The 13013-nt window shown below is 41.1% G+C and overlaps 1 protein-coding gene across 2 annotated transcripts in view; it reads right to left on the bottom strand.

Moving 5' to 3' along the window:
* The window catches only part of BMPR1B (bone morphogenetic protein receptor type 1B), a 375661-nt gene extending 363000 nt beyond the window's left edge, over positions 1 to 12661 (bottom strand). For both annotated transcript variants that reach the window (XM_045018526.1, XM_045018531.1), the window contains exon 1: positions 12572 to 12661. The gene's annotated coding sequence lies outside the window, so the exon portion shown is untranslated. The remainder of the gene's footprint in view (positions 1 to 12571) is intronic.
* Positions 12662 to 13013: the final 352 nt, after the last annotated feature.

Raw genomic sequence — 13013 nt, 5'->3', positions numbered from 1 at the left:
ATATTAATTTAATTTGCAATAAGAGGAATGGAAATGGCAAAACTAAAAAGGGTTGTATAAACATGTCTGAATGCTACTAGGGGCAAAAATGAGATTGGGATAAATATTTCAAATACATGCACCATATCTGAAAGCACAAGGGCAGCATGAAAACAGTAGATTAGACAGATGCTTATGATAAGCCTCCTTTTTTACATACCATTCCAAGTCATGTTGCATGAACTGTCAGGGTGTATTAGAAAATTTCAAGTGGACACAAAGGATGAAATCCCACCCTTTCTGCAGAGGGTCAGCAAAATGACTGCACATGGCTTATATTCTCAAAATAAGTAACAAACAGTACTGCCAACCTCAAATGTTCAAAAATCATGAATCAGGCCTCAAAAAATCATGAGGTTGCTTTAAATTGCCTGAGATTTAAATAATAGTAATATACATGGGGTTCTTTTTATTTGCCTTCAGGTTTCCAAGCCTTTAAGGCGCACAGAGATAACCTTTTCAAGCTTTTCTCCACAACCATTTTTTTCAATAAAAGTTCTGACTCTCACATACTCACAGACCTCCCAAAGGACCTTAAGAAAAATACTATATTTTACACCACATGGCAATACTTAAGTGCTAGTGCTCTACCACTCAGTGAATTTCACCCCAAATCTGATAGCCATGACAATACCCTAGTTTGCCTTTAAGAAAAGAACGACTACTCTTTCCTAAGAGTACAGAATAAAATTGAATAAATGTTTAAGACCTTCATTCTCTTCCAACGTAGATGGTCAAAATGTTGATTTGTGTAGATTTTTTAAGTCAGCAACTTGATGTCAATGGTGACAATTACCCTGGCAGACTAATAACTGCACAATTCTCATTGCTAACATAAGTCTGTATTATTCTCTGAAAATTCCTTTCAAGTAATCAGATTAGTTTGCTTTGATCGCCTTCTCTTTTATTATTTGTAAGTATTACTTTTTTTTAATATAATCTTCATCTTGCTGGAGACAGAGAAAACAAATCGGAAATTAATGATGGGGTCCATCCAATAGTTCAGGAATTTTCTGTCTCGTGCTTACTTGTGGAGGGAGAGTGGGGAAAAAGACAAATCTCAAGGGTCCTAGTGCGGGAGGACTCAGAGAAAAGTCATTAGCAGGTAAGTTAAAATGTATTTATTTTCTCAGTGATTTTCTTATAATACACAACATGGATCTGCCTGCTGCTTTGCCTGCTGTTTGGATAAGACCCTCTGCCACCGCTGTAAAATCTAAATAGTAGGGCTGTCAAGCAATTAAAAAAATTAATTGCACTGTTAATAATAGAATACCATTTATTTAAATATTTTGGATGTTTTCTACATTTTCAAAATGTATAGATTTCAATTACAACGCAGAATACAAAGTGTACAGTGCTCACTTTATATTTTTATTACAAATATTTGCGCTGTAAAATCAAAAGAAATAGTATTTTTCAATTCACCTCATACAAGTACTGTAATGCAATCTCTACCATGAAAGTTGAACTTACAAATGTAGAATTATGTACCAAAAAATAACTGCATTCAAAAGCAAATCAATGTAAAACTGAAGAGCCTACAAGTCCACTCTGTCCTACTTCTTGTTCAGCCAATCACTAAGACAAACAAGTTTATTTACATTTGCAGGAGATAATGCTGCCCGTTTCTTGTTTACAATGTCACCTCAAAGTGAGAATAGGTGTTCACATGGCACTGTTGTAGCCGACATCAAAAGATATTTACATGACTGATGCGCTAAAGATTCATATGTCCCTTCATGCTTCAACCACCATTCCAGAGGACATACATCCATGCTGATGATGGGTTCTGCTTGATAACGATCCAAAGCAGTGCGGACTGACACATGTTCACTTTCATCATCTGAGTCAAATGCCACCAGCAGTAGGTTGATTTTCTTTTTTGGTGGTTCAGGTTCTGTAGTTTCTGCATTGGAGTACTGCTCTTTTAAGACTTCTGAAAGCATGCTCCATACCCCAACCCTCTCAGATTTTGGAAGGCACTTCAGATTCTGAAACCTCGGGTGGAGTGATGTAGCTGTCTTTAGAAATCTCACATTGGTACCTTCTTTGTGTTCTGTCAAATTTGCAGTGAAAGTGTTCTTAAAAAGAACATGTGCTGGGTCATCATCTGAGACTGCTATAACATGAAATATATGGCAGAATGCGGGTAAAACAGAGCAGGAGACACACCATTCTCCCCCAAGGAATTCAGTCACAAATTTAATAACCACATTTTTTTAAACGACCATTGTCAGCATGGAAGCATGTCCTCTGCAACAGTGGCTGAAGCATGAAGGGGCATATGAATTTTTAGCATATCTGGCACATAAATACCTTGCAATACCAGCTACAAAAGTGCCATGCAAATGCCTGTTCTCACTTTCTGGTGATATTGTAAATAAGAGCAGGCAACGTTATCTCCCATAAATGTAAACAAGCTTGTTTGTCTTGCACTTGGCTGAACAAGAAGTAGGACTGAGTGGACTTGTAGGCTCTAAAGTTTTACATTGTTTTATCTTTGAATGCAGTTATGTAACAAAAAAAATCTTTCAGGGACCCCCACACTTCCCTGCTCAGCCCCAGGCCTTGCCCCCACACCATCCCTGCCCCCAAAGCCCCAGCCTCCCGCTCACTCCATTCCCCCCCCCACACACCCTCTCACTAGGCTGGTGCAGAGGTTTGGGGTGCAGGCTCTGGGAGGGAGTTTGGGTGCAGACTTTGGGCTGGAGCAGTGGTGCGGGCTGTGGGAGGGCGTTTGGGTGTGGGGTGTAGGCTCTGGGTTGAGGCAGGGGGTTGGGGTGCAGGCTCCGGCTAGGTGGCGCTTACCTTGGGTGGCTCCAGAAAGCAATTGGCACATCTCTTTGGCAGTGGCTCCTAGGCAGGGGAGTCAGGGGATCTCCACACACTGCCACTGCAGCTCCTATTGGCTGAAGTTCTCAGCCAATGGGAGCTGCAGAGTTGGCACCCTCCCACCGGGGGCCACAGGGACATGCTGGCTGCTTCCAGGAGCAGCACGGGGCCAGGCAGGCAACCGTCAGACTTTTAGCACCTAAAATCTCCTGGTTTGGCTACTGAAGCCAAACCAGGACATAGAAGGAGCGAGGGGGGGAGTTCATCAGCAGGGCTCATGGACACCTGAAGTACCCTCGGGGACTCCAGTTTGAGAAATGCTGCTATACAGAATAACTGTGAATGTGCACACTATGCATAACAATTCATTGGGATTAGGCATCACTCTTCATCCAAGGATCTCAAAATGCTTTACAAAAGGTGTATGTCAAATTTGCAGAACCCAAGGTCCCAATCTTGTGCTGACCCATTGAAGCGAATGAGACGGCACACGTGCTTAAGGGGTGTCCTGCACGGATCCCCCATTCAGAATTGGCCCCTAAAAGCCTGCCTCTAGACAAAGCAAATCAAGTGGGGTTTGTATGTGCTTAATAAGATTCCTCCAGGCTGCAAATGCCTGCACAAAATGACAGTTATAACAGAAGACAAATGCCCTGTTTAGAAAAACTTATACATTCAACCTTGATAACCAATACAGATAGATAATTAACCTAATCTCAATTATAATATCCTGCCTTCAAAATACATCTTGAATAGAAGCTAGATTAATTGTGTTTGTCCCGTCCAAATCTTTCTCGCGTGCATACACACACACACACACAGTCTATGCGCACAATACACTTTGAAGCAATTTAGCTACGGCAGATGTAGCTTATAAAAATGTTTATGCTCTCTATCTGGAAAAGGGGGATGCGCATGCCTGTGCGTGAGGAAGAGAGAGCCTCTCTTGGTGGGGAAAAGAGGAGTCTTGAATCCAAAACTTTACAGGCACATAAAGGAAGGACTGATTTTTAAATATCTGATGACAAATAATTTTTTATTTGTGTGCTTAAAAGGTATGTAAACACCAACAGGCCAAATCTTGTCTACCTTTCTCGTACTAACAATACAGCTGGGCTTCTAATGTGGGTAAGGGAAACACAATTTAGCCCAAATTCTGTTTGTAAGATGGGGTCTTAAAACCTTTACAAGAAAATAAGTGTTTTACAGTTAAACTTAAGGAACTGCCACATAAAGCAAAACATTTAAATGGATATTTCTATCCTGCAAAATCTTCTACAATTGAAACAAAATTACTCTACTAATATATATATTAAGCAGCAGCAATTTTTAACAGTACAATCTGCCTATTCTGTTGATCAAATGGACTGTCCATCAAGTGATTAACAACCCTCTTGACCATCAAAACAGCTATTTACAGTAGGCAAATTAATCACAACAGTTAGGACCAATTAGTCCTCTCTCCTTGTGATCTTTAATTGATCTGGAGTCTCTTAATCTGGAAAGGGAGAAATTAAATTAATCCTAATAAAAACCCTAATCCAGCAAATATATACATACATGAAGCTATGCACATGCAAGAGTGCTGGTAGCTTCAAGGAATAAAATGGCTTTTAAAAAGGCTCTTTTCTAATGTGGCTGCTTTTACAAATATATGTTATTAGGCTCACCCCTTTTTGACTTGGCTTTTACGTTTGAAATATTCTATGTCACCTACAAAATTTGGGTTTTTTTTAGAAAAGTGTCAAGAATACATGAATTTATAATCTAATTCACAGAAAAAATAAATTAAAATATATTTTGATTAATATTTATAAGGATTTAACTCAGTATCTTTGAAATATGAGCCAAACACTTTACTCATTGAAATACACAGCCTCTGGTTTCATGTTGTGCAAATTTAGAATATTATTTAATCACTGACAGGTCTCTATATACTGTATGTATATATATATGTATTTCCACTTAAGCAAAAGAAACATTGTGCTGATTTTAAATTTTTATTAAAAAAATAACTTTAAGGGCAATGAAGTTCAAAGTTCAATTCATGTAAGGAGTTATGAATTTGTAAAGCCATACAAAAGTTAATTTATTATTAAAGAAGCTGCCTTACTGTGCATTTTGTTTTGACACATGAGAGAGAATGTACCTAAGTTTTATTTATACATTTTTCCATAAACAGAGCACCTATTACAATGACTTTCTCTGTATGATATTAGGTTGATGCAAAAATACAAAATGTCAAATACTAACTGCATAGAACTCATGCATAGGACTGAAAAAATTAATCAAAAGAAAAATGAAGATTATCAAAGAGAACCATGATTTTCCTGTATTTTAGTTGTCATTGCTTCAAAAAGAGGGCCTATATTAAAAGATGGCACTCCAAGAACTAGATATGGAAGGAAATGCAATTCTCCTTGTAAAATTATAAATAAATTGGTTCAGTATATGAGGACATGACAAAAATAAAAGAAGTACTCCTTTTCTGGTCAAGCCTTCATCTGCAAGGTCACCATTCTGCAAGGAAATCGTCAACTGAGCTGGCATTTCCAAGTGATGCTTGGATACAGCTTTAAACAAAACAAAACCTGGTAACTTAGATATAAAAATAAAATGCCATCTAATTTATATGTAGCATATCATAGCTACTCCCTGCTAGTCACTGTCTCACACAGTACAGAGACAAGTTTTCACTACTGTTAGCACTTAACTATTTCATGGCTGTTAAAAGTTAACTGGGATGTGTTCTGCTGTTCTGTCTATGTACCTATTACCTGTCACTAACACCATAGAGTTCTTGGCAACAACAAAATTATCAGCTACAGTAGGGTCTGGCTGCACAAATATTATTAGCAGTACTGATGTAAGTGGCAAAGAAAACTTCGTGATTGTCAGGCTTTTGACTTTTAAACTCAACAAATTTGATCTGGAGTCTTAGAGAAAGAATAATATGGAACCTCAAGTTGTCATTTTTACCTGCACTTTCCTGACTACAACCACAATTTCCTGCTCATTTTACTCATGGGAGAAGTCCCATTGACTTCAGTGGGACTACTCATGTGAGAAAGGAGAACAGGATTTGAACCTTTCAAGCTGTTTCATAATTAAGGTGAAAAATCCAAAGTAAACCAAATATAGAATTTCACTTCTCTTTACTGTTTCAGAATAACAAGGTGTAAACTCAACAAGTGAGAAGGCCATCTTCATAATCTCAATTGTTAAAGTCTTCATTTAAAACAAACAAAAACAAAAAGGTCAGACTAAGCAAAAGTTCCTAGGAAACAATCCTCTTATTTCCTCTGGGCCTGATTCTGATCTCAATTTTTAAACTGGGGGTGTATCTCCATTTAATTTCAATTGAGTTACAATTCCATTTACACTGTGGACATAAGATCAGAATTGTACCACCTGACACTATTCATCAAGAGATGTAACAACGTCATGGTAAGCATAAAAACGATCTTGAGTAGTTTATCTTGTCATCTGAGCCCCACTGAGGGCTGGTCTACACTAAGGGGAAAAATCGATATAAGATACGCAACTTCAGCTACGTGAATAACGTAGCTGAAGTCGAAGTATCTTATATCGATAACTTGCCCGTCCTCACGGCGCGGGATCGATCTCCGGGGCTCTCCATATCGACGCCGCCACCGCCGTTCGCGGTGGTGGAGTTCCGGAATCGATATAAGCGCGTTCGGGGATCGATATATCGCGTCTAGATGAGACGCGATATATCGATCCATGAAAAATCGATCGCTACCCGCCGATACGGCGGGTAGTGTAGACGTAGCCTGAGATGTTGAGAAGTACCAAGGAAAAACTGCTTTGGAAAAGTTGAAATAATGAACTACTCATTTAAAAGCTTGGTATTTGACAGATATCTGCAAGGTGATAATGTTACCCCAAATTTAGGCGTGTCTGATGCTCCGTAATCTGACAACCTCTTTATCCCTTTCCTTACAAGAAAGACAATCAATAATTCCTTTGCAGAGGGATTCAGATATTCTGCCAGATTACATGGTGCAAGTTCTCCACACAGCCCAGTGAGTGACAGAAGATACATCGTGTCCGATAATGCCCATCAGAAAGAGATCAGAAACAGAGATGTCAGACTCCCTGCGCTCATCACCAGCGTAGAAGCAACTGGTAAGAATTAAAGCCTTTGCTAAAGAAGCAAAAGCTACAGTTTTACTTGCAGAGCAAAAGCAGACAGGACACAGGATGATCTCTCTGTACTTACTATTAATCATCACGTTTATTATGGTAGTGCCTAAGAGCCAGCCAAGAATGGGGTGCCATTGTGCTAGGTGTTGTACAAACACAGAGTAATAGACAGTTCCTACTCCAAAGAGCTTACAGTCTAAATAGATAAGGGGTGGGCAAAGGAGAACCCACAGGGAACAATATGATATTAGCAAATGTCATTGGATGTTTAGTTAGGAGAGGATAAGTGAAATAGAAATTCATTGAAAAATTAATGATGAGTACACAAACACTTGCACATTTTTGGAGCTAAAAGCAGAATCAAAAGACAGTTACTATTTACCTGTTACAAAGGGAGAGTAAATTGCTGGACTAGTGGAAGAAAATATTGGAGTCCAAGCTAATGCGTCAATGAGATTAATCCAACATGGTAGAAGAATGTGCAGCGCAATATAACAAAGTCAACATACTAGAGCTACTTACAAAAAAAGAAAAGATCACATACACAAAAATTAAAAGTGGCTTGAGTAGATCATAAGGAATAATTAACAATCCCATATGAAGCCGCTTTTTCTTGACAACTACATTAAATGCTGAAGTTTTAGATAGAGGAAATGCAGTTCAGCATTTGAACACAGGAAAGAGCAGAAGTAAAGATACACCAAGGTTTTATTATATTTTCAAAAATATTTGTTACTTTAACAGTGTTTTCTTATTAAAAAACCCTAGAGCCCACTCTACATTAGCTACAGTATGTAAGTCTCTTGCCTCTCACATGCATCAGAAGAATTGGGATGGTGGATATAAAGCGCTATATTCTTTATAAGGGAGATTTGAAAGCTCTCTGGGAATTGGGCACCAAACTCCCCTTTGTGCCTTTGAAACTCTTACCCTGTATCTTTTGTTATATTTCTCCTCTTTAAGCCACACTGGGACAGAGATTGCTTGAATGAAGACTAGGTGCTTCTTATCAGGGCTAAGCATGCTTCGGAACTTGTACCAGGATAGAAACCAGTTTGCATATGAATGAACTAGAACTGAGAGCTGTATAAAGAGTTTTCCAGTCACTTCCTTCAGAGTTTTGCCCATCAAGGCGAAATATTTATATTATGTCAGACAATGCAACAACAGTAGTTTATCTATACAAAAAAGGAGTTACTCTATGATGAGTCCGTGTGTTTCAGATCTAGTTTTAAGAAGCGTTATCATTTAGATCAGAATCACTCATTTCTATCAGCAGTTCATATTATGGCCAAAGATAACTCCATGGCCGATACATAAAGCTACAGGCGGAGGAATGTTTCTGGACATGTGGTAAAACAAGCTTTTTTACATTTGCTGCCAGGTCTGAAATATAGCCCAAATCCTGTGAATGCTTAGTCATGTAACCTTCCTCAGCTGAGCAGTTTCTCTGAGCTCAAGGGAACTAGTCACCCATACGAAGTTACTAACCTATGTAAATCTCTGCAGGATTAGGCCCTGTGTTTAGCCTCAGATATTTGAATCCTGAGTATGAAGAGAAATGCATTGCCCCTAAACTGAGGGAAGCAACATTACCTATACACATCTTTCTTTCATTTCCCTCCATTTCAGATAAGGGCCAGCTAATCAAGGAGCCTAACTCCTTAAGTGGAATAATGATAGCAATGTATTATCCAAGTGACCTAGTGCAATATTCTGCTCTTGGAGCTACCTGAATATTGACAGAAAATACCTTTCAGAAGTTTAATTGAGGTCTTCAGAAGCATCCAAGGATTAATTAAATTTGAAATTACGTATTGCAATATGGTTTTTATTACTATTTGTATTGTAGCAGTGGTTAGAGATGCCATCTCCATTGTACTAGGTACTGCGTAGACACACAATAAAAAGAAAGTCTCAGCCCCAAAGAGCTTACAATCTAAGAGATATGTATCTATTTTAGGCAGTACAGAGTCATTGGTTCTGTTAGGAAATGGAGGCGACTATAAACATGTATGAAAAAAGTAATCTTATTTCTCATTAGTAGGAACTCACATATCCCACCTGAAAAAGTGCTTTCTTCTAACTCTCACTGTTTCCACACACCTGGCAAGGGATGTGATCACTTACATATTGTTCTAGGAAATAATGCTTAGAAAACAAATCCAGAAACAAACAGGCTAGAAAGCTCTGGCTTTTGTGAACTGTTCTTCCTGAATCTGTCATTTAATGTTACCACCAAGTAACATTTCTCTTGTAAGAGAATTTCAAGACCCGAGGGCTCAATCAGGAAAAATAATGAGAATTCTGGCCTCCATCCAGCAAAGGACTTAAGCACATGCTTAACTTTAAATTATATAAGTAGACCCACTAACTCCAAGTGGACTACTCACACGCTTGAAGTTCAGCACGTTGTTAAGTGCTTTGCTGGCTCAGGGCAACAGCCTCAACACACTGTAGGACTGAGCCATATTCCATAGCTGTTCCACACAAAGCAATCAGATTACATACAAAGTGGGGATCTGAATATGGTGGAAGTACCTACAAAAATCAGACTTGGAAATCCTGATTCTTCTTTCACATCGGTGTAAATCAGGAGTAGCTCAGCTGAAGTCAATGAAGTTACAAAAATGTAGGAAGAAGGTCAAACCCCACGATTTATTATTCTGTATTCCTTCTTTTAAAATAATTGCAAGGTCTTTTTAATAACAAACACAAAATTTAAATATGGTGACCCGTATAACTTAAATACACCAAGTAATCTAACACTGAATATACTGCATTCTAATGATTTAAAAAAAAAAAAAAAAGCAGCTCTGGGTGAAACTCACCCCTGTGCAGATGGACTATGCACCAGGACTGAAGAGGAACACAAGTGCTGCAGAGAACTCTTGCTGGCCCTCTGCATGCGTGAATTTTGGTTTTTATTAGCAATAATGTAATAAGCACTAAGTCAAATTAATTTGAAAGTATAACCCTCTGTGCATTCTTTGACTTTTCCACAAGCCATATCTAGTTTAGTGTCGTTTTAATTTCTGAAAAAAGTACATTAACTTTTAAAGTTGTTCAATATGATTATTGGTCAGAAAATAACACTGTGTATAGCAGGTAGCTATTTGTTCTGAATATACAGTTTTAACTATTTACTTTTTCCTGTAACAAGTGAAATCCTCTCATCAGGCTCTTCAGTCAGTTAGCAATGAGTTGTGTAAGTGCTGTTTTCAAAGCAGAACTTCAGAAAATTGAGCACTGTAAGTCAGTATTTTATGTGGGGCAAAACCTATTTTTAAACAACTAGGGAAGTATTCTTGAGAGAGAGAGAGATTACTTTTTTCAAAAATTCACAGCATTCTCCATTATCTTCCACAATAAAACAAATTTTATCTTGACAGACATTTTGATTTAAAAGCACATTTCAGTGTCATTAAAAATTCATCAACAGCTTTTGACACATGAGTAATGAGATCATATCAAACTGTAACATGTGACCACAAGGAAAGGATCCAGTGGCTTACTAAACAGCCTCTTCAATTAGACAAATAACATGCTGTCTCTGTTTCTTGCATTAAGTTAAATTTAAAACTAAAAAAAAAAGAGCCCTACTTGCATGATTATAAAAATATGTCTGAAGTCATGGTAAATTAAATGTATTGTGTAAGTTTAAGTATGCTTTACATGCAAAACATCACTACAATAATGGCAGACTTACAGAATAAAAGGCAATTGTTTTGCATGACTTTACAATGACTTACCAAATGACATTAAAGCACTTGAAGCCAAAATGCCATATTCTCAACAAACATCTCTACAGCAAATGTTAGAAGACATCTGCTATGTACAATAACAAATCTTTGAATATTCTTTTTATAGTTAGAACACAGTTATTTGACCACTGAAAATGTTTAAAAAGTCTTTACACCTATACTTTGGCTTATGGTTACTCAAAGGTCACTAGATGAGACTTCCACCGCTTTTTCCAACTAATGAAAAGGATTAAAAATTTCACCAGTGTAGTTGCAAAATTAAGAAATTGGATGTATATTTGGTGAGTATAGATGTAGGAATCCCATTAATATCCAGCCGCTGATTTAAGATTTCAGTGGTAGTTCCACAGAAATTGCCTAAAATAACTTTTTTAGCCAATATCCTGTCCTTTAACAGCCACCTTTGCATTGTTGAATCCAATTACCTCTCTTCAGCTGATTCTTCTTTGCTAACATAACAGATGTTTCTGCAATTGTAATATGTTTATTTTTAGGTGGTTTTGGATAGTTTAAAGACTTTTCTCTCTGTGTTCCTTCACAGGCACCTTTGAGTGCACAATGAGTCATTCATTCTTCACCTTAATAATAATATCCCTCCAAGAGCAGTCCAGCTCATGGTGTTAAAGGCGAAGCGCTCCCTGCAAAATCCCTAGGAGCTGCCAAAAATCATGATCATTGGTCTGATTTAGTCAGAGAGGCAGCTCAAGGCAGGTTGGAAAACACAGACTATGCTCCAGTACTTATTGAAAGCACTGTACTCAGTTCTTCTGATCCAAACAGGTAGGGGCTAGGCAGGAAGAAGACGCACAGGTGCAATTAATTTCTGCAGTCGTTAAGGTCCATTCTGTGGCATGGCTGAAGTGCAATTATGAAGCTATCAAATACAATCAACTTAATTGTGCTATGATAAAAAGATTACGGTGGCTGTAGGGGTGGGGGGAACGGCGTAACAACCTGTCTCCACGCCTTGGCGTCCTCTGCCACGGGGCTGGGTTGGCAAGTACCAAATAACAGCCTCGTAGCTGATCTGATCTCAGAACCACAGAGACATCAACCGAAACCCCTTTGCCCGCAACTCTTCCACATGCGAGCCACCCTAGCAGCTACTTAAACGCCCCCAACCCGGGGGACCCACAGGTGGGCTCCTAAATCCGTAGGTGGCTAGTAGCCAGGGTCTGGTTCGCAGCGCGACCGAGCACCGCCCGCTCCCACGGCGGTGAAAGTGGGGCGGCACCTGCGAGAAGCCGGGCGCGTCTCCCTCGGGTGCCGGGATGCGGCAGTAGGAGCCTCTGCAGCGAAGCCCTTGGGCTGGAAAACTTCGGCCAGAGTCAGTAACCGCCCGCCCCCCCATGGCGGGATCACCGGCTCGCTGAAAAGCCCCCACCCAGGCACTCCCGGGGGCGGGGAGAGACTCTGCCCATGGCCCCCGGCCTCGGTCACCTGGTCCCGCGGCTGCTGCCGCCGCTCGCCCGCCCGCTGCCTCCCCTCCCAGCCCCTCACCCGGCCGCCAGGAGCCGCCGCTGCCTCCACCCCGGTCCCGGCTGCAGCATCCCAGCGCCGCTTCGCCTCCCGGCGCGGGGGCGGTTGCCAGGGCACAGCAGGTACCGCACACAAACCCCAGCCGGCTCCGGAGCCAGCTGCCCGCGCCTCCCCCAGCGCAGCGCGGGCCTGTGGCGTGCCCGCCCCGGCGCCCCGCTTGCCCGAGCCCCAGAGCGCGCCCCGCGGGGAGCCGGGGCAGAGCTGCCCCCGGCGCGGAGCTCCCTTACCGGCTGCCGGGCCGCCTGGTCCGCGGGCCGGAGAGCAGACGCCGCTCAGTGCCGCTGCTGCTGCTCCCCCTGCGCCTCCAGCCCGCACGCCACAAAGTTGGGTCAGCTGCTGCTGCTGCTGCTGCTGTTTCTAACCACCACCCCCCACGCCGGGTTCTCTCAGGCTCTGCAGATTTTTTTTTCCGCTTGCCCTCTCCAGCTCCCACTAGTGATTGCACGGCCCGGGCGCCCGCCAACTCTTTAGCAAAAGCGGGACTAGGCTTCGCCCCTGCCAGCAGCCCGCGCTGAGCTTCTGGCCCGGGAGAGGGCTGCTGCCAAGCCCATGCTCGGCTGCGTCCCCACAGCCCAGCTCTCTGGTGGCGGTGCTGCTGCCGCCAGAGGGGAGAGTCATTGCTTGGTGGTTGCACCCATGAGCCTTCTAGTCTGTCTCTCTAGCTGAGAG

This window comes from Mauremys mutica, chromosome 5 (assembly GCF_020497125.1).
Source record: "Mauremys mutica isolate MM-2020 ecotype Southern chromosome 5, ASM2049712v1, whole genome shotgun sequence".
NCBI lineage: Eukaryota > Metazoa > Chordata > Testudines > Geoemydidae > Mauremys > Mauremys mutica.
The sequence above is the reverse complement of the archived record's forward strand: the minus strand, read 5'-3'. Positions and strand labels throughout refer to the sequence as shown.